The 27,830-nt window shown below is 38.0% G+C and overlaps 1 long non-coding RNA gene across 4 annotated transcripts in view; it reads right to left on the bottom strand.

Annotated features, from left to right (window-relative positions):
• Nucleotides 1-23,506: 23,506 nt before the first annotated feature.
• LOC111091981 overlaps nt 23,507-27,830 on the bottom strand; it is a 94,586-nt gene continuing 90,262 nt past the window's right edge. For all 4 annotated transcript variants that reach the window (XR_005376718.1, XR_005376715.1, XR_005376716.1 and 1 more), the window contains one exon: nt 23,507-23,718. This is a non-coding gene — a long non-coding RNA (uncharacterized LOC111091981). The remainder of the gene's footprint in view (nt 23,719-27,830) is intronic.

Genomic DNA, 27,830 nt, shown 5'->3' with positions numbered 1-27,830 from the left:
ATCAAACTGCCTGGCTTCTAAAGAGACCGGGAAGCAAACTGATCAACTTTGTAATCAGGAAATAACACAACATTGTTACAGTGATTTCTTTGGCAGAGCTCGCCTAGCTATGTTATTTCTTTTAAAGACAAGACCTTTTGAGCCTGATGCAAAAACAGCCTCTGCGGAGTTAGTGCTTTGGTGTGCTTGCTCTCGTCCTGGATTATTCACCCATGTGGCATCCGAATCGCGATTAGGTCTCTGTTTAGAGATTCATTTTTACTAGAAATAATTTCTTTAAAGTAATAAACAATACACTGCATAATACTAAGTTAAAAATTCTTAGAAATAAATGCAGGGAAATTAGTTACAATTATTCACATAGTTCTTCAAAATGGTAGCACATGAGAAGAAAGAGGGGTCCCTCTCACCCTTTTTTTTTGAAGATCCATCTTTGTTTACTTCATTCCCAAGTATTAAGAGATTGCATGAACCATTTGCATAGGATAACTAACATATACCACATCATTTGCACGTCTGCAAGTACACGTGAGTAACCGTAATTACACGTGACACCAATTACTCTATTACTTTGTATTAAATTATAATGGAAAATTCCACTAGAGAATTGAAGCCTAATTGCATCTTAATTTGCATAATTTTGCATATTAATTACATCTCAGATGAATAATAAATTTCAGCAGATTTTTAATTTATGCATAGACACAAAAACAAGTGGAGAAATAATTTAGAAAAAAAAATACCAGCAACTATTACTTAGGGCATTCAACTAATTTTGCTTAGTTTAGCAAAACAAAACTTGGTTTGTTTAATATAGCATCTTTAGGCTGATTGCTGTTTATTGCACAATATGTCAGTCTTGAAACATAGGTGCAGACATGGCTTTTCTTAATAAAAAAAGTGTTCAATTATAACATTTCAAGTTTGGGATTTTATATTTTGATAAAACTGTCGTGGGGATAACATCGTTTAGTTGGAAATACCTATAATTGTGATGTATTTTATTGAGGCTTAATTTCTGTTGCAGTTATTTTAAATGCAAGGTATCATGAAAAAGAGAACGTAAAGATATCTTGGTGAAGGAGATCACTAATAAAATATGCCAATGCTTTCTAATTTTGAGTCTATTATGAAGTCACCCAAGATTGTTTTAGTGATTTTGCATGAATGATTCAGAGTAAGAAATTCTATACAGAGAATCACAATTTAGAAGAATGGCTTTTAAAGATTACTACTATTTCCTAATTGTTTTCTTTGTTTTTCCTTGCCTGCATGGTAAACAATCATAATTCCTGACTGCTAGAGAGACCTTGGTTTTAAATTTAGTCCCCTTGCTTCTGATTTACTAAACAGAAGGTTTATTTCTCTGAGATAATTCATGCATTTTAGTTACATAGCTATATCTAGGTTGACAGTCATTAGGAAACACCGATTTAGTGTTCCTCAAATGACAGTATGTAACGGAAAATTCATTTCATCCACGTCTTGCCTAAACCCAAGCCCTACTGCTTTATACCTGCTGCCACTGTTAGACGGGGAAACCCTTAGTTCTGCCTCCACTAAGTCTAATACTGTGATCATTTGCCAAATTATACAAAAGAAGAGGATGACAACGTCCTAATAAATCAGGAAACTGTCAAGATTAATAATCTCAGCCGTCATCTGTTTTCCTATAAAAGCCCTACTGGCATCAAATATTTTCCAGTTTGTTTTGCAGTTCTGTTGGTGCAGAAACTGGACTTGTGCCAGCCTGGTGCCATGTGAACTCCAAGAGGCCATTCTATATGTCTTTTATCACATTAATCTGGATTTCACAACTGTGCTGGTTCAAAAGGCTGTAAGCAAGAATTCTTTACAACATATGTTCCCCTTCTCCAGTTACCAGCCACTGTTGTTATTTGCTATTTAATACACAACACATTTGAGCTAGAGGTTTGGATTTGTCATTGTGTCCTTCTATTTCAGTATTTTCTGTTTGCATCCAAAAAAGTTTGCCTTGTTTGTGGTAAAAATAAAGACTCGTCGGTGCTTTCTCAATTACATGAATTTCTATCCTGTGCTTGACCCGGGTCTTGGGTTTCTGTTAACCAAGTCACCGTCCTGGGAGTACCTTCGATTATTTTAATGTTTAAAAGCTGAGATACTTTAGCTATCAAAAACAGAGCTGCATCGATGATTGTATCTGTCCCTTTACTTTTTTGTTCCACCCCTTTGACCAGGTTCTTCTATTAAAGAGAGATTTGAGCTGGAGGAGTCCCTCAGAAGACCCAGTCCTTCCAACATTTAAACAATGGTTCCCTCTTGTGGCCATGATTGAGAACTGCGACTTGAGAAGGGGGGTAAAAATCTCTTAAAACCGATTACTATGACACATACAGTATTAATCTGCTTTGCAGATAATATTTAGGGTCCTTCTCAGGTCCCTCAGGCCTTTGTTACCTATTTTCAGACAGTTGCAAGTTTTGGAATTTTTTGAGAAAGAATGGCCAAGCAGTCTGATGCTTATTATAGGTAGCATGGAGGAGGGGGGATATCCCTCTTTTGGGGTATAATGTCTGCATTTGAGGGTAGTTTTGAAGCTGTTAATGTGGCTGTTGGAAAAAAAAGACAGTTTAGCCTTTCACTGAAAGCTCTGGAAATGGATTTAGAACTTCACTATTCACTATTCATTATCTCCTGAGGGAACGTTGCTAGTGTAGAATTAAATCTAGACTATGCTTGTTCTTTCAGGCATTTTATCCTCAAAGTTCATCTGAGGGAGGAAAAATCTGACACTTAACCAGTTGTTCAAAGACAGTCTTTCCAAGCACCTTTGATATATGCTCTCAAAGATTTATTTTGAGTCAAATTTCCCCAGGGGCCACCATCTTACACTCTCCAAATTACCGTGATAAAGAGCATTCTTCTGACACAGCAACTATAAACAGCCCACAAATGCTTTCTTTCGGTGCTAAGCTATGTTCAGAACAGCAACAGCCAAGAGATGTCCCTTAAGTAGATTTTTTCCTTAAGATCATGTTTAATGTAAAAGTAAAGTGTTGTTAGCAACAGAGACAAGAAGCTGCTCTTATGGTCATATGACCATAAGTATCTACAAAGGATTGCAGCCATCCACACAAGATGGATGCAGTGTTTTTTTAGTATACTCCAAAATCTTGAGTAATAAAAATGCCATCTTTCAATTCTACTCTAAGGATCCTTTTTAAAGAATGAAAGCATTCGTATTTGTCAAGCCATTTTCAAGCCACGATCCCTCTCATTCACTACAGAATTTATTTGTATAGAAGTTTAACATGGGAAGTGAGTTTCAGGATGGAAATGTTCACTAGTTCTGGGTGTCCAGCAGAGGTTGATCAAAGGAGAGCTAAATGTCAAGAAGGGAAAGCACAGAGATCATTTAATGAGTAGTACCATGTCACTTGCCCTTTGATTCCAAGTGAATGCCTCCTTCCCTCCCTTCTCTCACCCACTTCAGGCTCCGCCACCAAGTTCAAAATCTCTTCCTTTTCCTGTTGAGGTAGCAAAGACAGCACAGGCCACCTCCACCTATTTTACTGACCATCCTCCATTTTGTGCAGAAGCACACAAGCAGCTCATTTTTAACTATCCACCCGCAATATGAGTCATATAAGCCGCTCACATAACACAGGAAGATTATATATTCAGGAAATAGGATTAGCATCAATTTAATTTTTAGCTGGAATTCCAAAATGGAAAAGAATGACTTTCTTCAAATAGTGACTTTTTTTTTTTTTTGTAAATTGTGTTTCCCATGGTGACTCTTGCTACCCTTTCCTGTCCTCACTGGGGAGGGAAGAGTCCCATTTACACCTCCTTTGTCATGCTCTCTTGGGTCTGATAAGAGTATCCCCTGGGAGTTGTGCCTACAATTCCTTTCAAGAGACTTTTCATGCTGTCTTTTTGCTTACTATAATAATATAAAATTAAACGAAATAATGAACTCGAAAAGCTTGTCTTACAAATGCACAATTATTAGCTTTTGTGGACAGTGATTTTTAAATCACTATCAACTGTTTTTTTTATAGGATATGTACCTTCAAACTCAATCTCCCCCTGTTCTTGCTCTGTTTCTGTCTCTCTCTCTCTCTGAGATTAGCAGTGTAATTCATCAGCACAGCAGAAATACAAAATAAAAATCCATTTGGCTTTTCATCTTCCTTCTCTTAGAAGAACACAGAGGCCCTTGGAAGTTGCAAAACAAAAAAAGAACAGAGAGGGGAACTGCAACGCAGAGACTCCCAGATTTTAATTTTAAAGATCCAGTAAAAATTTCAAACACAGGGATCCCTGGGTAGCGCTGCGGTTTGGCGCCTGCCTTTGGCCCAGGGCACGATCCTGGAGACCCGGGATTGAATCCCACGTCGGGCTCCTGGTGCATGGAGGGAGCCTGCTTCTCCCTCTACCTATGTCTCTGCTCTTCTCTCTCTCTCTCTGTGACTATCATAAATAAATAAAAATTAAAAAAAAAATTCAAACACAGTCAAGATTTGAGGATGACATAGGTTTTCCAGCTTTTGATTTTGCCAAAGAAGCTCTTTTTAAAAAATCTAAAAATAACCATATATGCTAACTATCATTTATAAAAGATAGCTTAACAACAAAGGAATATGTAGAACATAATCTCAAAATATAAAAGGATATCCTTTTCATTAACTATATTTAGCTTTAGAAAACAATCACTCTGCTTTCCTTATTTTTCTCCTTTATGCTTTCATCAATTAGAGGAGTTAAACTTCAATCTAGAGTAGCACCAGTCCACGGGCCAGCATCTGGGATTCACTAGCTTGCCTACTTTATTCTGGGATAGATCACCTCTTCTAGGAGATTTCCCCTTAATTTTTTTTCCCCTTAATTTGTTATCACAATGAACAACTCTGCCATTCATGCTTTCATGATGCAGTTTTATTTTATTTTCACCATTTTATTTTAAATTTGTTTTGTTACTTAACTCGTTTCCATCTTCTGATTGTAAACACCTTGAGGTCAGAAATTCCTGTAACTGAAGCATTTTCTAAGAAGCATTCCATAAATTTCAGTTGGCCAAATGAACCCAAAATCTCAAAGAAAATGATATGATTTTGCAAGAGTTGATTTTCCCTCCTAAAGACCAATAACTCCTGTAGGCATGTAGAAAAAAGATGAGAAATGTTAGAAGATGGGGGGAAAAAAACAAAACCAAAACAAAAAGAAATATTGGAAGGTGGAATTGATCACATCCACACAGATAACAATGAGGGGAAGTGTCCAAGAAGATGTAGATTTCCCAAATTGTTCTACTGTGTTCAATCCCAAATCACATAGGTACATACATCAAAAAATTCCCGTAACCTTGCTCTAACTGAGACCACAAACTAAGGTTTAGATATAGGGAGGAAATATGTACTTCTTACTGACTGGTCTTGCTCTTGGCCAAACACTTCCATTTTCAGATTCTCTTTGCTGAGCTCGATTCCTGACAGCTAGGATTCAGAGGCCATTGACTATCATGGGGTTGTGGTTCTTCAGAGTTAGAAAGCCATTAGGAGGTTACCTGTATCTACCTTCCTGAGGTATAGAAGAGGAAACTGAGACTCAGAAGGACAAAATAAACTGGTCTTCTGACTTCCCAGCCAGTGTTTTTTTCCACTCAAACTACTAGATTGACAGAAGGGAAAATCATGTGGCAATTTGTGCTTTTTAGAAGAGAATTTTAGAGGTAATCTAATTATTTTTATATTGCATTAAGAAAGAGAGAACGGAAGGAAGAGCAAGCCGCCAAAATCAGCAAGGTAAACTCTACAGAAAACCTGGTTTTCATCAGCTGGTCATAGCCTTGGGAGTCAGACCAGGGCCCCCGAGGAAAATCCAGGGCTGATCCATTCTTGGCAGAAAATGTTTTTTTGGGTAAGCCGCCCAATAGCCTTTTTTTCCTCCCATCTTCTAGATAAAAATGAGTGTTTAAAAACTGTGCTAAAATTTTCAAAAACACCTTAAAAAGATTCCATTACTTAAAGTGATTTGGATAATTGTGTTCAATGGTAGCCATTATTTAAAAATATAATTAGTTGCTGAACTCAGAGAAGGAGGGAAATTTCTGCAGGTGTTTCTCATTATTTGCTATGCATACAAAATATCTGCATAAATTACCATTATTATTCCAATGTATACTAAGAGACAATAAAGCATTAGCAAGCAAAGAAGAACGCTGTTGACCCACAGACTATGAGAGAGGCTGGATCCACAGTAATGGTGTGCTGGCCTTCAGAGCTATTGTTGCACATGTGCAACTGCATTCAGGATTGAAAGAAACAATTTTGCACCTGTAACAATATTACATATGGAACGTAACTCCATCAGAAAGATATTGAAAATGGAGGGGGGGTAGGGAGAAATCACCACAAAACAATGTGCAAAGGAACAGTGTGTGCTCTAATTGTTTCAAAAGGTTTACACATGCTGTAGGTGGGTTTTTGGGATATTTCTTTGCGTTTATAGCCCCCACAGGATACACAGATGAGGTTTGGTTTGAAGTATGTGGTGCATTTTGCATATTTCTTTTACGATATTTCTAGTGTTTGAGAGCAATGTCATTATCAGCACAGTCCCATAGAACTTTCTGTGAAAGGTAGAAATGTTCCACATCTGCACTATCCAACACCAGTAGCCATCTTTGGCTATTAAATACTTAAAACATGGCCAGTGCAACTAAAAAACTGATTTTTAAAAATTCAGTACCTTTAAATTTAAATAACCACATGTCGTTAGTGACTGCTAAATTGGACAGCACAAGACAACTTAACTTCCCTGGGTTGTCTTCGTCAATGAAAATAATAACTAATATCTTTTGTGTACTTACTATGTACTAGGAACAAGGCTAAATATTATCTCATTTCATTACAAGTCTCTGAAGTCAGTACTATCAGAGTTGAAGAAACTCAAGTCCATAGAAATTGAATTACTTATCTTGAAGTCACCGGACTAGCAGGTATAGAATTTAGACAGTCTGACTCCAGATTTTTCCCTGTTGAACTCTTAGGGTGGTATCAAGAGACATGCTGTTGAATTCAGTCTACTATTCACAATGAAGCAACATCTGTAGGTATATATGAGTTCAAATGATGAATGGATAATATAGGAATGTGCCACATTGGAAATAAAGATTAACCAGTGATCAATCCAGTTCATAATACTGACAGGATGGAAGCCCAGAGGAGCTGAGTTCAAACACATGAGTTAGTGTTAGCAAGCTTAGAACCAAAGCCATCAAGATACATACATACATATATATATACTGAGTGCCCCCAAACAGCGTATCACATAGTAAATACTCATAAAATGGTAAATCTGATATAGCAACTGAGAAGGAAGACACAGAAGAGAAGCTGGGGCCTACTTACTTGCTGACAAAGAACAAATGAAAAACACTAACTGGGAAATGAAGGTAACTTACTGACAGTAATCATAATTCTGGTTTTCAGGTATCATCCCTCCTTTGCATGAGTAATACTATACCAATCTGCCCCAGCCTCTTGTAGTTCAAGAATTCACAAACCTCCTCATGCTTAAGACTTGTCCAAGAAAGGAATAATGCTAAGAGGTTGTTCAAGGGAATAAGGAAAACAGAAGTTGATTCAGCTTATTTTATCACTCTCATATTGCAATGACTGTTAACAAAACCTATGTGGAGTCTTACTACCATAGCCTTTGTGCTATTTATGTAACCTTTTTGGGGTTATTCACATCTGCATATCTTTTGACTAAATACGTAGACCCCTTTGGACCAGAGGGACCAGAACATAGAATAAAACTTTCATTTCTTAACCGTGTACACCAGGCATTTTTGCACATCTTAAGGTAGGTAAAATTACTCCCTTTGAACTTCAGAGAGGTTAAGTAACTTGCCCCAAATGACAGAACTAGTGAGTTAGAAATTCCAAATTTGAACTCAGATCCATTAAATTCTAAAAACTGGCACTCTCTTTACTACTCTGACCTGCTCCTCACCGCCATACAGTAAGGTCTATGATCCTGGCTTGAAATTCTAAAGATAATCTGTCTCATTTTTGATGTTCAATACAACCAGAGTTTAAAAGACACAAGCCAAACCCATCAGACTTGCATGATGACATGTCTCAAAATCCTGACTAATTCTGTTCCCTCCAACTAAATGAGACCACACACTCTATCCCTACCCCTGACTCGTGACCTCTTGAACAAAACTTTCTAAATTTCTAATTTTTCACAGTAATTTTACTGCTTGCCTGCCCCCCAAATTTCTCCTGGGAGCAGAGTTGATTATCCCACCCATTCTTCTGACTGTTGCACCTACTGCACAAGCAATATTATGATTATTTGTTTAGGTGCCCACATCTCTACTCAGCTACTCAAAGTTGTGTTCTATCACAGCCCTTTTATGTATCTTGTAACTGAGAAAGTGCCCGCACACAGTAGGTGCTTAAATATGTGTTGAATGGAACCAAACAGCAAGTTTACACAAACACTATCCAAGATATATGGTTTTTTTCTCATTGATGATGCTTTGAGTGAGCTAGCCATAACAATGATATCTCCATAATTGCATTTACATATTAATGATTTGCTTCAGATTCTGTTTCCCCACAGGACTGAGAGCTCTTTAAAGGGAGTGTCTCATTTCTGTCAGTATAGCTTATATGTTAAGAGCACAGATCTGGAGCCCCTCAGCCTACTGAGTCCCAAGTGCCCCGTTCCTGTCCTCCTTACCAGCTTATGATGAATTGTACCTGGGTCCTAATTTACAAGGGCAACTGAGTGACGACATGGGGAGGTCAATGCCATTGAAAGAAAACAAGAGTCATGGCACACCACAAAGGGCCACAAAGGAAGCACCACATCCAGTCAGGAGGCAGAAGCAGGAAGGATGGGGGGAACCTAGATCAGAACTTTGATTTGTCCTTCTGTGCGAAAGGCAAGACAGAGCAGAATAAATAGTTTAGGACTGGCTAATCTGAATAATTCCAGTAGATTTGGGGCTCTAAGGGTGGTCTCCAGTTGCTTGAGCCCTGCCCTGGGATGATTCAGGGCAGTAGAAATATTGGTTATGTGTGTGAGATTTAGAGAAGTAGGTGGTTGGGAGGATAGACTTGGGACTGATTGGTTTGCATATGAAAGGTGTGCTCCAGGGATTATGTTTTGCTATCTATAAGAAGAGTTCGCTTCCCCAAGGAGGGCCAGTCTCTCCCTAGCCAGCAAGATAGAGAGATAGATTTTTTTTTTAATAGGCTCCATGCCCAGCATGGAACCCATCTAGCCAGCAAGATTTTTTAGATGTTAAAACATCTAAGATGTAGGGGAAAAAAAATGCCAATGCAATGTGACTTTGACAACATGCTCACTCCGTCTCCCTTTCTCATCTGTAAAATGGGGATGATAATACAACAGAGTTGTAGCAAAAATTAAATGAAGTGTGTGACATATAGGATATGATATAAAAATCAACCATAATATTTGTCACATGCCTCCCACAAAGCAGGAGGTGCCCTGAAAGTCCTGAATGAATGAATGCGTGAATGAGCTCCCATGATTATGCACCTTCGTGTTAAGCAACCAACATTTTCAATTTCTTAGAAACAGAAAATGAATCTGTGGGCAAAATTGGCACGGAAGTGGAAAGATGAATCAAATCTAGAGGAAGAATAAGATTCCCAGCCACTAAAGGGTTGCTGCGGTTTTCCTATAGTGCTTCTGTTAGTCCATCTATCTCTGTCTCAATATTTAAGGCAGGCATTTGTCTTTCAGGTTTCTTTTGGCATCACCGCAGTCATCAAATGAAACATAATTTCCCCCATCCATAACCCAGTGAAGTTTAGTTGGACTTGGTACCACTACTCTCACTCCCAATTTTACAAAGAAAATTTGCATCTTCAGACATCAGCAGCATGAGACAACCTAAGAAATAAGTGTGCATTAAGCTTCTAAATAGACTTTTCCTTTATTATCTGTATATAGCATCTATCTAATGGAAAACGAAGCAACAGCATCCATCTCTTTCTACTGTCATTAAAATTCAGTGGAATCCAATGAACTCTCCCTGTTACAAGCAAAAGACCTGGTATCATTCTCTACCTCTAATGAACCTGGCATCTCAGATGCATAGACATTTAGAGTCAGAGAACTGGATAGTATTTAATCTACACCCTCGATTTCCAAAAAAGGAAATAGCTTCCAATGCCCCATCTGCCATTTCTTGTCAACAGTTCTAGAAAAAGGAATCATTTCTGTGTGTTTAGGACACCCAGAATAACATCTTGTTTTTTTTTAAATCATCATCATGGTCGATGAGTGCATACATTTTACTAGTATTAACACAAGAAACTCACTTCATTGAACAGTGAGGCTTGGAAATGTCCATCTAATGTACCCTTGATGCCAAAAGCAGAGCAGAAATAACCCATATTATAACATGAATGAGTAACTAATCCTCTTATGCATAGATGTCAATAGTTGTACTGGAAAGGACATTAGGTGGGGGCCTTGAGGGGGGGCCCCCAATTAGCTAATCTCTAGCTAAGAGACTTTGTGTAAATTATTTAAACACTTGAGTCTCTGTTTTCTTATCTGTAAAATGAGGATATTAAACCAGATGTTCAAGATCTAACACCCTGGTTTGATGAGAGAGATTACACTCAAACTTTATGGCACTAATTACGCAAGGGTCACTTCAGCAAGTCCAAATGTCAAGGCCAGTTCACACAGATCCAATAGAGTTCCGCAGACCACCTGATAACCATGTGTATCTATTGGCATATATATATGTACATATATATCCTTTATACATTTATCATCGTTTATAATCTTTTAAGGCTATTTCCTATAACAAGAAGTTCAATTTAAAAATAAGTAGAGTTATGGGTCTTTATACAGCATTCATTTCTACACACTTGAAATGAGAAATGTTCGCTATTTAATTAGTCAGGTTCATGATTTAGTCTGTAAACTCAAAGACCATATCTAGGTTTTACATAATATTGATTACATGATCTGGGCTCATTAAAGGATAATAATTTTAAAATCACTTTTAAGTGTTAGCTTTCTCTAGCTAATTTCCTTTCCATATGAATGCTTCGTATTTTAATATACAACCTTTTTCTCCTATTTATTTATTTATTTATTTATTTATTTATTTATTTTTTTTTTTTTTTTTTGCTCTAGAAAACCAGTGAGAATTCATCTAGAATGATGGCAAAATTAATGGAAATTTAAATGAAAGTGTACTCTTATTGGAATTTCATTTTTGATGACATAATAATAGGCTTATATAGCACCTTTCATCTATGGACCTCTAAGTACTTTACAAACATTAGTTAATTCGCACAACAATCCTGTGAGGTTGGCAATTATAATCAGCCCCATTATGTAAATCAGGGAAGTGCAATACAGAAAGGTTAAGCTCCTCAGGCAATGTGAAAACCAGTGGCACAGCCAACTCCATACCACAAGCTTTCATGAGCTTAGCACTGCACACCCAGAAAGGCCTGTGGAAAGTCGCCCATTTCTGTAGGTTGTAAAAAAAAAGAACTCTTGTGAAAAGAAAACCAAAAGAGATGTCTAATTTTGTCACCTTTTCAGTGTTCTACACTGGATGTGAAACAACTAGAAAGGGACAGCAGGACAGAGTGGAACTTGACTTGAAATGTGAAGAGAACTGGTACTATTAAGGGAACTTCCCCACCAGTATGACTCTAGCCAGAAGTCTATGTGATACCCACTCATTCATATGGAGAAAAAAAAAAAAAAAAGTATTAACCCAAATACTAATGTGAATGTTGTTTATAGCAGCAGCAGTTCTTTATTGTTTATGGGCCTATGAGCACCCTATGACTCAGTGACTTCAAAATACATTTTTCTTGCTCACAGATCTATAGGTCAGCTGGGGGTTAGTGATACAGGTTGGGGTTGGCTTCAAGCTGCAGGTAGGGTCCAGGTCTGCTTCATGAGTGTCACCTCTCCTTCAGAGATAGATAGCTAGAGCATGTTTTTCTTATGACAGGTCTACTTTAAACTGTTATTGCATCATACTGACTGGTAACCCATCGGTGTATGCAAGCTACATGGTCACGCTCAAAGCCAAATTATGGTGAAATTCCTTCTGCCTTACATGAGGCCAGTCAACTTGCATGGTTAAACCCAGTATCAGCCAGGTAGAAAAGCTAATTATTCCCATTAAGGTGGTAAAGAAGTGTGAATGTTTTTGAATAGTCATAACCTACCATTGTAGTTATTCTTGTGCCCATTTTATAGACAAAAAAGGCTACCGCCAGAGAAAGCTTAGGAGTACCCATTTCTGTATTTCTCCTACCCTCTGCTCCCACTGCTGTCTCCCTTCAAGCACCAAGTATATTAAAGGCTGTTTCTCCTCCCTCAGATCATCCATTCAGAAGTGATATAGATCTACCTTCTCCTCTCCACTGGAGACTGATGATGATTTAAATTACAGGCCATGGACCTCTCTCCCCTGGTTATGGCTTAAGCAGGGACTAAATAGCCCTCTTTGATTCCATGCCTATAGTTTCTCATGGGACCAAGAAGCACTGAGCCCTCCTCTTTCCTTCATCACCAGTGCATTTAAGCCATTAAACCATCCTGCTGCATTTCAACAAATGATGCAGACAATTCACAGAAAGCACCCTTTAGCTTTTGGATATATGAATTAATCATTCCAGCTAACCAGATACAGAGTCCACCTAAGGCTTCTGACCTCCTCAAGATAAATATTAAATGTCTCAGACTTACTCTTTAGAAGCAATGCAAATAACCAACAGTCCCTGGGTCAAAGATCTGAGAAGTGATAAGTTCAAATAAATCCAATCATGAGGTCAGGCAAGAATCTTATAACTGGTGTGAATATTGCACATTGCCCACATACAGTTTTCTCCTGCCAATACCAGCAGGGACACCAGGAAGTGTGAATGGGCTGGTTCAAATCCCCTACTTTTGTGGGCTGCTACATCTTTCAACCCCATTTACAGGATGAAAAAAAAAATCATGAACACAAGAAAAGAGATTTGCGACTTTATTAGTGTATGTCTACTGGTTTAAGAGGAGCCTATAACATTTAATATCTGTAAAACTATGAAAGGGGCAGAAGCTGCAACATTCCAGTGTTTCCTTTTCGAATTCTGCTTTGTAGAACACAAGTATTCCCTGGCAGGACTACAGGAGCAGCTGCTGGAAAAAACAGAGAGGCAGAGGTACAGTGCCCTTGGCCTCCCCTTACTCTACTGGAGCAGCTGCATTTTTATCTGCTTTATCAATTGAACTCCATGTATGATTACATTTGAATAAAAGCATTCTGCTGCTTTAAAAAAACGGTTGGGAAACATGGGTTTTGATCATGTCTTCCTCTGCTGTAAGACCCATTTTTCTACACCCAAGAACAGTGTTTCCCTTGAACATGGCCTTAACATTTATTTATTGAATTTTTGGCTCTTTATATATTAGCAAAGAATGGGATTATCTTTGCCATGCTTTGGCCTTTTTTTTCCACAACGTGCCCCATTTTATTTTGATTGCTTTCATCTTTTTGTTCTCTTCTCCTTATGTTCAGCCTCAAAATTGCTATTTTACTCCTAGCCTAGGGACAGGCATGTTTGATACCATTTCAAATAAATAATCTAACTGGAGATTGGAGAGGAAAACAATGTGATCTCTCAGGTCTAGGAATGGTTGTGTTTCATTTAATTTATGCAAAGCCTTCTGTACCACACTCCCTATAGAGTTTCCTTTGGAAGCCTGACCACTACCTTTCAGGAGAGTGGAGTTTCCTGGAGCACACGGTAAGGATCAGCATAGCCCAAAGGGCTCTCTCCAATCACTTCCACTTCCCATCTCTTTTTTCTAAGTGTCATGTATGGATGAGCAGAGAGACCACAGATACACACAGGCTACTCCCTAAAAACCAGAGCTGCTTTGTATCTATTTATATGTGGACATGGTGGGATCCCCTGGACAGGCAGAGTGGCGCTTCACTGAGATTGCCATAGCCTTTGCTTTTAACACAATATTCCAAGCATCCCTTTTTCTTACCGTGGTGAGTACTACCTCACATTGTACCATCCCTCAATTTCTTGGCTCTCTGAATGGTGCCTTCACAGTTTCAGAAAAGGAAGAATCAAATTTAATCTTCGCTGATGTCAAGTAATTCCTTGTGTCTTCTTTCATACTATCCTTGGTGGCAAATTTCTTACCCATTTAGACTACTATGGCTTTAGAATTCATGAAAATACCCTTGCTGACCTGTCTTAAATGGTCTTTAAATCTGCAATTATGTTGAAATAAAATTCATGAAATGAGTTCTAGGTGACATTTGAGGGTTGTTGAAGAAAACAAATTGGAATACTCATTATGAACCTTTCCTAGTATTCTAAGGAAGGGACCATATTGACCCTTTTTATTTTTTTATTTTATTTTATTTTTTATTTATTTATGATAGTCACAGAGAGAGAGAGAGAGAGAGAGGCAGAGACACAGGCAGAGGGAGAAGCAGGCTCCATGCAGGGAGCCCGATGTGGGATTCGATCCCGGGTCTCCAGGATCGCACCCTGGGCCAAAGGCAGACGCCAAACTGCTGCGCCACCCAGGGATCCCGACCCTGGGTGGTAGTTTCAACTGTTAGCACCCAAAAATATTTGTCTAAAGGTTTTCTTTAATGGCCAGATATGTGTACAAAAGCATGACAGTCTAAAAGCACAGAGAATGAATGCATTTTGGGAATAGCTCTAAACTCTGATGGATGGGACTTTGAGATAAAACACTCCACTTTCATCACCTTTTTGGTGGGATAACTCTGAGGGGCATACCTTCAACATGGTCCTTCAGAGTCCCCCTGTGGAATGAAGCTCCAGTAGCCCACAGTGGTAGGTAACTTCGTAACACATCATTTTTCTGTTTTCTTCCCTTGCCTGACTAAATCCCCAAATTTCCTACTGGCATCTTCTGGAATCAGTTCCCAAATAAACTATTTGCCTTCAGATTCTTGTTTCAGGATTTGCTTCTGGAGCAACCCAAACTAAAATACTACTATAAGCCTCAAGTCTGTCATTAGTAAAAGGGAAGAAATATTAACTCCCTCATTGCCTTATAAAGATTAAGTGAAGCAATATCTGTATAATTCTTAGACTGTTGTTACTCAGAACAAGCATTCAATAAATTATAGTTATCCATAACAACCCCTCACCTTGCCCCCATATCTCTTTCACCAGTTTTCCTACCACTTTATCCTCTATTCATTCCAATCAGGGCACAGTGATCTTGTTGCTCTCCCTTAAACATGCCAAGCACTTTCCTGCTCCAGAGTCTCTGCACCCTCAGTGTCCTTTTCCAGATATCTGCATGTTTTTCTCTATTACTTCTTTCAAACCTTACTCAAATGTGAGCTAACCAAGAAAAGAGTTACCTGACCTTCATATATAAAGTAATATGTCCCATAAGATCTCAGTAACCCCTTGCCCCATCTTGATTTTCCCCATTATAGTCATCACTCTACTAGAACAGAAACTCCATAATGGAAGGAGCTATGTCTGTTCTGTTCATGGTATATCCCCAGCATTTATAACAGGGTCAACCACACAAAAAATGCAAAAATAATATTTGTTGAATGAATCAATGAATCTTCACAAAATCCTAAATTTAAAAAGTCTTTTTAAAATATTCTTATGAAAAAATAAAATAATAAAATAAAATATTCTTGTGTTGAGATATACTGATGAGGGGGATTTTATCAGATTATGACAGTGGTATAGTATGCTGGCTAACACTTACAAGCCAATTATTAAGTATTCAACCATTTTGTCAACCTGTATTAAGGTGCTATAGCTCAAAATTGCCACGATGGAAGCATTTACACCACATAAATTGGCAAATGCTATAAATCAAAACTTTTGTTTTTGTGGAGAACTGGTTGACCAGCATACCACTGATGACAGGCAAAATTCTGGTAAACAAAAAGTGCCTTCAGATTGACTAGAATATAGCTTAAGAAAGGACAAAGGATAACACTTTTGAACACTAACAGCATCCTGGTCACTGGGTTGTGCTTTAAGCCGGATAATTTGTGCTCCCATCTCCAAATCATGTTTTGAGCACAAACTAATGCCCAATGTGATGGTATTAGGAGGTGGGGCTTTTGGGAGGTTATTAGGTCATGAGAGTAGAGCCCTCAGGAATGGGATTAGTACTCTTATGAAAGACACCTCAGAGAGCTAGCTCCCTTGGTCTTTCTACTATATGAATATACAACAAAAAGATGGCTATTTATGAACCAGAAAATAGGCCCTCATAAGGACACTAAATCTGCTGGCACCTTGATCTTGGATTTTGCAGTCTCTGGGAACATGAGAAATAAATTTCTGTTGTTTATAAATTCCCCAATCTATGATAATTTGTTATAGCAGTCCAAGTAGACAAAGATCATGTGATAAATATTGTAAAATCATCCCCAGGCAGATTTAGTAATATTCTTTTCTGTGCTCCACAGCATACACACACTCCACTATTGTTCTTAAGACATTAAATTCTCATTGTCAATATACAAACTGTGAGCTCTACGAGGACAAGACACTGTTCATCTTTATAATCCCAGGGATTAACAAAATCTGCCCACACAGTTTTCTTGTCTGTTGGAATGACATAATGATAAAAGCAGGCAGTATAAAGATGAACACAAAAAGTAAGAACATATATAACTGACTCCATAATGCTTCCTTTTGTAGTATCTTACAGAATGAGGTTGGATTCAATTTCATCTTAAACTTGCAGTCATTTCTGCAGAAACAATGAAAATTCAATGGGTTCAGTCCATTTTTCTTTGCACAAATCAATTCTACTAAGGGTAGGGGGTTCTCAAAATAATGAACGCCAGTCTACTTTTAAATGTAAAACCATAGGGGTATCTGACTTCTGGAACCATAGGGGTATCTCATAAAGAATGAGTGAAGTTTTCAGTTTTAGCCTTACATGCCATTAGTAAAAGAAGAGCTACTAGAAGTCTGAGTAAGGTTTTTCTACTTAGAATAGTATATGAAGTGGGCAGCTCGGGTGGCTCAGTGGTTTAGTGCTGCCTTCAGCCCAGGGCCTGATCCTGGAGACCTGGGATCGAGTCCCACATCAGGCTCCCTGCATGGAGCCTGCTTCTCCCTCTGCCTGTGTCTCTGACTCTCTCTCTCTCTCTCTTTCTCTGTGTGTGTGTCTCTAATGAATAAATTAAAAACCTTAAAAAAAAAAAAAGAATAGTATATGAAGCAAGGAAAGAGATTATAATTAATAGCCCCTAAAACAAAAAAGCCTAGAGATTGCAGTGATATAAATCAATAAAGTTAATTTTTTGTTTGAATCTCAGAAATATCAGTCTAATGTGGGAGACGTGGCTCTCCTGGGTAGGATTCCTCTAAGGCACTCATACCTATTTTCCACTGGCCAGAAGTCAGGCACATAGCAAGAGAAGCTGAGCAAGGTGGTTTTTATATGAATTTGGAAAAAGAAATTATTCAGGTGAGCTTCTAGTCAGTGTCTACCAATGTGGCTAAAAAGTTATCAGAGATTCTACACATAAATTCTTTTTATGGGAAGTCTCATTATCCCCAAATTACTGACAACAGCCTACTTTTGCTATGAGTGGAAGTTTCGGTTTGCTGCCCAACCAATAGTCCCATGTCTTCTGGTTGGGAAAGACTATATCCCTCTCCTAGAAGTTAATTTTCCTAACCTCCCTTGATAACCTTGTGAGTCTTAAAAAGAAATCTGATGGGAAACTTTCCTCCCTAATTAAAAGAGAACCAGGAGTAAACTCCTTTTTTCTCTATTGATGTGGCCATGCAATCTGACCTTTGGAATTAGTACTGGCATCTTGTGGCAATGAGGGAATATACAGCAAAGGTACTGAAGATAGTTGAGCTTAAAGATGCAAGTGACATAGTTCTTGGTAATAATGAGGATCCATTGAATTAACTCTGGAATTCACTACACTGGGTCTCTTATTACTTGAGATAATAAAGGGTTTTCATAGTAAAATCTTTTTAGGGTACTTATGGTTTGATTCAACAGGCATTTATTGAGTGCCTAATTGGCACAAGGTGTAGTATCTGCCACAGAAAGACAATTTCCATGCACTTCAAGATCTGCTCCATTATTTTACAGAATGCTGCCAGGGGCCTCTTTCTAAAAGCCAAACACATGCTCTCTTACGTTGAAACCTGCCCAAATATTTTACCTTCAACCTTTCTGTCAGTCAGTTCAGGCTGCTTTAACACAATACCATAGCCTGCATGGTTTATAAAACACAGAAATATATTTCTCACAGATCTGAAGAATGGAAATCCAAGATCAGGGTGCCAACACCGTCCAGTTTTGAAGACCCTCTTCTGGGTTGCAGAAGCTGTTTTTTCATTGTATCCTCACATGGTAAAAAGAGGAGGAGGGTGCTCTGGGATCCCTTTCATAAGGCTTCATTCTTATGATCTAATCACCTCCCAAAGGCTTCACCTATTACCATGACACTGGGGATTAGGATTTCAACAGATGCATTTTGAAGGATGCAAACATTCAATCCATTGTACTTTCAGTCCCTGGAAGATAGATGGTAGTTTGTTTTTTGTTTTAAAGATTTTACTTATTTATTCATGAGATGCACAGAGAGAGGAGCAGAGACATAGGCAGAGGGAGAAGCAGGCTCCCTGTGGTGAGCCTGATGCCAGACTCCGTCCCAGGTCCCAGGGATCACGACCTGAGCCAAAGGCAGATGCTTAACCACTGAGCCACGTAGGTGCCCAGATGGTAGTTTCAGAATTGCTAGAGTTTGTTGTAGTACTGCTAGCCATGGATAAGGGAACGGAGGACCAGGCCTTAGCTACATTGATGTCATATCTCTAAGTTTGTGTTGTTTTCTTTTTTGTGCTTTTATTTCATTGTTGTTATCCCCAATCCCTCAGAAAGTTTGTTATACATAGCAGAGCTGTTTACTGGTGTCCTAGAGAATAAGGTGAACAACTCATTCAAATTTGTTCAGGACTTCTCTAGTTTTAGCCCAGAAACTCCCACATCCCACGCAAACCAGGATAGTTGGTTCTCCTACCTAAAGAATGGATGCAAGAGGGTTAGATCCGTGGGTGACAGTGGGAACTCAATAGTAAAAGCTGATTGAAATTGAGCTGAGGGGTAGTTTTCCAACCAGGAAGTGAGAGTTACTGAGAGAAGGAAAATACTTTCCCAGGATCCTGAGAAATGCAGGACAGATCATTAGATATCCCCCCTGGGACAAGGACGTCAAATGGACTATTTAAATGGTAGGGAAAAAAAAGAGTAACTTCAGAAGACTGAGAAACAGAGATCCTGGTGTTGCCTGTTTAAACCATTTCTACAACTGTGATAAGTGCTACTTCAAGCAATCTTTTACAGCCTTTTCCTCTTACAGCAAATGCTGTATTTCCAAATATGCCTGACTTAAATCTCTCTGCTTCATTTGGGTCCTAAGAATAAAATTTCCCATAAATCAATTCTGCATAATATGTTATCTATTAGAGAGTTGATTCTCCCAGATAAAGAAATTCAATATACAGGAACGGTGATAATACTGGATAAATTCCGCCCTCCAGGGAAGGTGTTGGCACATACAACTCTGACTACACAAATCTCAAGGTTTCTCCTGAATAAAGCCAGTTGCCAAAATAAACAAGAAAAAAACAATAACTGCATGTGGCACATTCCTCAAGGCCCCACTGAATTCCATTACCCGGACTTCTGGTTGTCCAGGCAGGAAAATAGCCCATGCGGCTTTCTCAATGACGGAGAATAGAACTTCCTCCAGCTTGTCAATAAAGTTCAGTGTTACCGGCTTCATATTCTGGTTAATGGACTGTGATCAGCTACTTGCTATTTTTTCTTAGAAATGATATCATTGCTGCTTATTAGGTCAAAAGACCACTAATAAAAGTTCTCTACCTGAATAAAGTGCCCCAAATGCATTTTCAAAATTCAGTTTAAGAATCTGGCAGTTGAAAAAAAAAATAGGTTGCAATGAAGAGGCTCTAAAGTAGACACTTGTTCTTTGGTAAAAACAATTCTCATGCATTCTGAACTGAATAAATCTAACCTAGATTATGATCATTATATTGTTTTAAAAATAATAAGCTGTCAAGTCTGAAACGAGGAAGAAATTGAATAAACAGACTGAAGAGCTGGGTATGTTTCAGGCATCTAATGGTTTACACAATGGCAGTGAAAGAACAAGAGCGGACGCATGGTCAGTAGCCAGAAAACTTTACCTCTTCTCAATTTCCTGGCTCTGAGATTTTGATAATTCATGGACACCATCTCTGGCTTCTTGGACTTTGACTTCAATGTTACTTCCCATCAAGCAGTGACATTCTAAACATTGTTTTCAAACAAAAAAACTAAAAATAAAATTTCTTCTACCACCACCAATGCGGCTACACAGAACTCATGCCACAGGAACATAGCAATTGTTTTTGCACAGTTCTCGGAAGTCCCTAAATAGCAGCAGAGAAGACATGGCAGTGGTGTTGGAAGCACGCACTATGAGGTCAAATGGTCAGAGTTTGGACCCTAACTGCACTACCTCCCACTGTGTGATCTTAGGCAAGAGGCTGGAACCCTAAGAGTAGCATCTAAACAGCATCTGTGGCCACAATCCAAAGGGCAGTCTTCTCCCTTTTGCTATGGTTTACATGTGCACATCTTTTTTTCCCAACACAACTGTGACAGCCTTGAAATAGAACCTCTCTTCCCCTCTAAGAGCCTTCTACTACAGAACGCACATAGTAGGAGCATGACAAATATCTGTAAAATAAAAGGCTAAATAATTGGGAGTAGTTTAATTATCATGTGTTTCTGACCTTCATCATGCTTTATGACATGAAAAACAAAGACGAAAATTTCTCAGCCAAGATCTATTTCTTGAGGCTCAGGAATTTTTTGAAGCAGAATAGGGGGGTAGTAAGAATTACTGTGTTTGAATGTAGCCCCTATCTGTCATTTGCTGTGTGATATTAAACAATTTCCTTATTTCTCTGTGCTATTTCCTCATCTATAAAATAAGAACAATGACAGTATCTACATACAGTTATGAAGAGGATTAAATGAATAAATGACAAGTGCTTAGACTTGTGTTTGGTGCATGATAAGCACATTATAAAGGTTTTTTTTTTATTACAAATAAACATGTAAAATCAGTATGCATCCTAGAATTGATGTATCAAATAATTGTATCTTCTTCTCCTCCCCCAGCTTATATTAAATCTATGTACATCTTATAATGAATGATATCTATAAATCAAAGAAACAGTCATTAAAGGAAAGCAAGAGAGGCAACAAAATGGGAAAAAAAAAATGGCTAAAGAAAATTGAAAGAATGGGAAGAAAATGGAAATGGAAAGATACATGGAAGGCAAACTCAAATCCTGCCCAGTTGGTTGTTTCATCTTGAGAATGTTAGGTACATCTTGCCTTATGTACCTCTATAAGGATGAAGTAGCTGAGAATGACGTCAAACATAGTTACACTATAGACTGAATATTTGTGTGTCCCTAAGATTCATGTTGTAACCCTTACCCCCAATGTGATGGTGTTATAAGGTGGGGGCCTCCAGGAAGTGATTAAATCATGAGGGTGGAGCTTCATGAGTGGGATTAGTGTCCTTATAAAAAAAACCTAGAGTGCTACGTCTATGAAGACACAGTGGCCTTCTATGAACAAGGAAGGGTGTTCTTACCAGAAGAGGACCTGCCAGCACCTTAATCTTGGACTGCCCAATTCCAGAAGTCTGGGCAACAGAGGTTTGTTATCTATAAGCCACCAAGTCTATGGTATTCTGTTATAACAGTCCAAACTGACTAAGAAAAATTACTTGGCCTCTAAAGACACAAGATTGGCTAAAAGGATTTATTAACTATTCCCCTCAGCTCCTTCTTTCTGGTGTTAGTACTTTTTGTCAGAGGTGGCCTAGAAAGAAGTCCATCATAACACCAACAAGGAATGTGAGAGGAAATTATCTCTGTGTGTTTCCTCCAGAAATCTCAGTGTAGGTATTATTGTCACCACATTAAAAGAGTTGATGGGAATCCTACAAATACTAGGTGAAATATACCAGGTATATTTCTGTATCATATTAAAATAATCTCAATATTATCCTAAAAACACATGTACAAAAATAAGCAGCTTCTCTTTTGAAAACTATGACGTCTTTACATTTTGTTTCAGGGTCACATTTAAAACAATCCAGACCTGGCTTCTTAAATTATGTTCTATAGAAAACTAGTTCCATGGAATGTTTGTTGTTATGTTGGATGTGTCTTTATATCCTTTTCCCTCCATAGAGTTTTAATAATAATACCTTAAAAAAAAAAACACTTTTTCTTAATCCTTAAAAAAAAATCCAATGGTCAAAGAAAGTATTAGTGAACCAAAACTTAAACAAATTTCTTTTTGATGGACTTTTTAGAGCCCTTAATATGGCAAAAGGATTGTTCATCTCCTAAAAGGAGATACCATAGGCAGTTTTTGCCAAACATATTTGACCACATAACATTTACAGCATTTTACCTCATGGGGCATTTTGACATGTATGTTTTAGAAAAAACATTTAAAGAGTTGACTTAGTCTTCCTATAAATATAAACAATAATGCAACTCATTTGACATTCTGTACTTTCACAAAATATTTTCATATATATAGTAATAATTGTCCATCTCTACAGTCCCTGGGAAATAACAGGAAAGTAATTAGTACCACCATTTTATAGATTATGAAACAGAAGCCTTGGAGTGTTCGATTATTTTCTCATTGTCACACCATGTGGCATCTAGGGCATTTGACATTTAGGCCCCCTGTTTCCAAGTCTAGTCTTGAATAAGAGGGTATTTAAGAAATACATGGACTAGTTAGCCATGCAATCTCTCTGTAGCTTTGCACCAGCTCCCATCCCTTTGCTGTAACTTCAGGAAAGGGTGACAGCATCTAGGACACAGAGTACCCTGGTCTAGGGCCCCTGGGTAAACCAGAAAGAGCCATTTCTGAAGTACGGGCAGCCAAGAAAAGCAGCATCCATAGAGCAGCTATAGGAGCAGTTGGAGCTGATTTTTCAGACTGATAGACAAGGAATAATACATTGGAAACTGCAGCTGGGAAGGCCTGGGTGTGGCTTAGGAGGTGATGAACAAAGATTGGTTGGCCAAAGGTCTCTCACATTAGTTGGTGGCTACATGGCACGTGGGTAGATCATTGTATGGTTGTCACAATCAGCTAAATGCAGATGAGGGTTATAATTTCTGTTATTGGCTTCCAGTTCTGGAGGGTCAAGAAGAGCCTGAATGGAACCAAGGGAAAGAAATCATGGAAATCCTTTGATTTCATTGCATCTGGAGTTTTCAAGGTAAAAAACATTCTCAGTGATGATACTTGGTTCAGCGCAGCATACCAGGATAAGAAAAAAGACTTGGAATTCAGTACTGAACTCTTTTATTATGTATGGGAGATACACCTTCTCATCATCCAAGTCTCCAAAGCTGAAAGGAATGTGCAAAGTCAAGTACAAACCGTGGCTTCCCAGGGAAGAGAATTCTATTCAGCCAAAAGTCAGTTAATCTCATAATGTGTTTTCATGTGCTAAGTGATATTTCACTGCATAAGTTGTCTGAGCAGCACACACTGGATTGCCACCAGCCTCCAGAGCTGTAGGAAAAGAAAATGATCACTTATGTATCTTGGTGGCTTATCAGGGAACATAGAAGAATTAATGTATTTATTCTTTCTTCTGAGATTAAATGTAATTGCTTTAAAAAGATAATCATGCTATTGTTTGAATTGTATGCATTTCTTATGAAGCACTAATACATTTTCCTGTAGTCTGACAAAGTATATGGTCTCTTATCCTCATTTCCCTGTGGATAAATACTTTGTTAATTAATAAAGTATTATATGAGCACTTAGTGTCTGCATTTAACAGTGCAAGGATTTCATTCAGATTATGTTAATAGATTGTTCGCATTATTTCTTGCATTAATTACAACTTCTTTCTGTGGTTTCATCATAAGAGCATTGTCTCTGTGAATACAGGGGGCTTTTTGGATTATAGTCTTGTTTGACTGCTGAAGTAATACTAGGAAAATATTATTATACTGAGAACTACTTGCTAGGACTTGGATCAAAAGACAGAAACAGAGATTCAATTATTTCCAAATCTTAGAGGCGACACAATTAGAGTCTGTCTTAGTTGAATCAAAATCAAGCAATTTGGGAATTTCTCTGGAACCCACAATACCTTGGGAACAAATTGATGAAATTGGTATTCCACATCATGATACCTTAGGCATAATTATGAGAAAAAAACTAAAAGGATTCTTCCTAGTTATTGATAAGCGTGGAATTCAGATGAAGCAAATGTGTGGGGTAGGAATGAATCTGAGGCTATGGGCACGCAGTAAATTTCACTTTATTTTCCCTGAATCAGTTTAATTCTGCATCCTCCTGCTCTGCTGCTGGGAAATTTAATCACAGTTGATGTGATGACCTCTCCCTCTCCCACTCCTGCCAGTGTTATGCAAAAGTTCTGAGTCTCTAGTAATTTCTAGAAATGAGGCAGTCTCTTGGTCATCAGTTGATTATGATTGCCACTGAGGCATTATGGGCCTAGCTCTCTGGGCTCCTTCAGGGCTGACTGTACTCTTTATATGCTCCAGCAATCTGATGTAGTTTAGAAGGCTGGGGATCTCTGTGTCCACTACAGAGATGCACCTCCACAGCCATACCTCCAAGAATGCATCCCTTCATCAGTCCACAAGTACAGACCCTCACCAGGAATTGCTATCCCCACCTTCCCATTCTGTTTCAACCTCTTTTTTTTTTTCCCCCATTCTAGGAGCTTTTTCCTTCCTTCACACTGACTGCTTTAATAGTCATATTTACTCACTTCACTCTCCAGTTCCCTCAGAAGCAATTTTAGCATTATTTTTTTAGGTTTTTCCTAGTCAGGGAGACTAGTTTTGTGGAACTGAAGGTTTCCACTGGGTCAAAATAGCTCAGAGGTCCATTTGCAGAAGAATCAGTTACATGCTCAGAACACAGATGAGAAGAAAACAGTGGGCAAACGTTACCATCTTGATAACATATCCTGGAACCCAACTTATTTTCCAAGGGAATGCAATTTTATTTTTAAAAAACTAAACTGGGGGCAGCCCAGGTAGCTCAGTGGTTTAGCGCCGCCTTCAGCCTAGGGCCTGATCCTGGACACCTGGGACTGAGTCCCATGTCAGGCTTCCTGCATGGAGCCTGCTTCTCCCTCTGCCTCAATCTCTCTCTCTCTCTCTCTCTCTGTCTGTCTCTCATGAATAAATAAATAAAATCTTTAAAAGAATAAAAAATAAAAATAAAAAAATAAACTGTAGAAAACACAATTCTGCTGTCATTATTTCATGTAAAAAAAGGAATAACTTATAAAAATTAACAAGCTTGAATTCAGAATTTGCAAAGGCTCAGATTTGATGTTCTAGATGACAAAGTGAGAAAACATTAACATCTGAAGTTTTATCTAATTGTATTTGTTTACAAAAATGATTAGGTTATTTTCATTTTATTTCTTAAATATTCCCAGGAAGGGTAACTCCTGAAATTAAGAAGCGTATTTTCTTTTTCCCTTTTTATGCCTGCATGTTGTCATCCTCCTGCCTCAGTTCCTCTGTTTCCATGCTGTAAAGGTAGATTCAGCTCTATGTTGCAGTCTCTCACGTCTTGCCCTCTGTATTTACACTTCTCCAATTTCTAGGGCTGTTGATTTAGCAAATAAAACTACAGACAGCCACATTAACTTTAAATATCTGATAATAATGCAGAATTATTCAGTATAAGTATGTCCTGTGCAGTATTTGGGACATATTTCTACTATTTCATTGATCTGAATTTCAAAGTCAACAGTCTTCTGCATTTTATCTGACAACCCTACTCATATCCCCAGGTCACTATGGCCTTTTTTCCCCTAACTTCTTCTACCTCCTCTATCAGAAGATTGCTCCATTTAAAGAGCCATTGTAGTAAATGTGAAAGAATCTTCAAAGAAAGGCACTTTGGTTGAATACCCCGAGATCTATGACAAACCTGTGCTCCCAGGCTCTAAGCTATGTGAGAAACAGGAAAGTGGCTTCAAGAGACACAATCTAACAGCTTCAGGATTCCACATTTATAATAAAAATAGAGTCAAGAAAAGGAATTGAAGTTTAGGTCAGAAGATAGTGTCACATAAGAAAAAAAATTCAACCGTTTATTATAATCAAACACTCTGAATTCATGAAATAAACTGAAAACAATTTCACAGTGCAGTTGAAAGGAGAATTTGGATTTTTTTGTTTTCAACTGGATAGTGCTAGAATTAAGAAAGTAAGCTTATTCCTTGAACAGGTCTCTTTAGAAATAATCCATTTGGAATACAAAGACCTTTGTTACAAAGAAAGGTATGGCTGGGAGGGAGAGGCCATTGAATTTGTCCGTTGTGCTCCTCAAGCATTTAACGTAGAAGAAGTAAAGGTAAAATAGCAAGAATTGTTCCTACAGGAAAACATTTAAACTTCTAAACTGGGCTTCACAAATAAGAGTACAAGGACAAGACCAGTAGAGGCTTTTATTTCAAAGCAAAATAAGAGCTGTGCAGGATACCACCCTTCTGGTTCAATAAAGTCTCCAAGATGCTTTCAAGTTGAACATGTTTTTAAGCATTGCAAGGGTATTCCATAAATGATTTTTCTTAAGCTGTTGCTTATTAAATCAAATCTGAATCTGGCAAAGTAACAGCATGAGCCAGGGGAAAGCCAGTAGATGATGCATTAATGCAGCCTTGAAAATAATTTTCAAGTCTTACTCAGCAACAAATTTGGTTATGTCCTGCTTCATACGGAATGATTTCATTCCTTTGTTTTCCTAATCAGTTCACCTTCTACAATAGCCATTTAAATCAAACATCAAGTTTATCAAAAGAGTATTCCTTATTATAATTAATTCTAAGGGATAGAAGAGTACCACCTTCTTTAGCAAACACAGAGTGAGGAACTCTGACATTTAATCATATTTACACAGGAAACAAAAAAGCTATAGATTGACCAGTTATCAGTTTAAAACACAGCTCCATTATTTACTAGCTTTGCAGCTTTGGGAAGATCCATTAACCTCTCTGAATCTCCTTCTTTAATTGTAGTATGAATAATAATGCTTACATACATGATAGTTTGAGAATTAAAAATAGTATGTGGAAAGTGCTTCAGAACGAATAATATCTAATAAGGTCTATTAAAGATATTCTGAGGCTCATGAAAGAGAATTGCAGAGACCTTTTGGATAACATTTCTCATGCATGTTGGGAGAATATTAATTCCTACAGATGGGTCTTATAAGGGATTCTATTATCAAATAAGTTTGGGGAGCATATTCTATAGGCACTACTAGAAAAATCTGTTTAGACTCTGAGAAATTCTGCAAAAGAAATGGTTGTTCAACACTGAGTTTTCCAAGCTAAGGAATCTAGTAACCTTTTATTAGGCATCAAGAGGAATCTTAATCATGGGCAAATCTTGCTTCTTGCATGGAAAAAAAAAAAAAAAAAAGCAAATTTACTGATATTTGTTCAGCAGAGGATATATTTCACACTTAGATTGATTTCAACATTATTACCTTTCTTTTCACTAATTTCAAAACATACAGTATTATATCTGTTCCAAGTGTACAACATCATCACAAGTGCACTCATCCCTATCACCCATTTCACCCATCCTCCTATACCTCCCATCTGGTAACCATCAGTT

This window comes from Canis lupus, chromosome 23 (genome assembly GCF_011100685.1).
Source record: "Canis lupus familiaris isolate Mischka breed German Shepherd chromosome 23, alternate assembly UU_Cfam_GSD_1.0, whole genome shotgun sequence".
Taxonomy (NCBI): Eukaryota; Metazoa; Chordata; class Mammalia; order Carnivora; family Canidae; genus Canis; species Canis lupus.
This window is presented reverse-complemented; position numbering and strand designations above follow the sequence as displayed.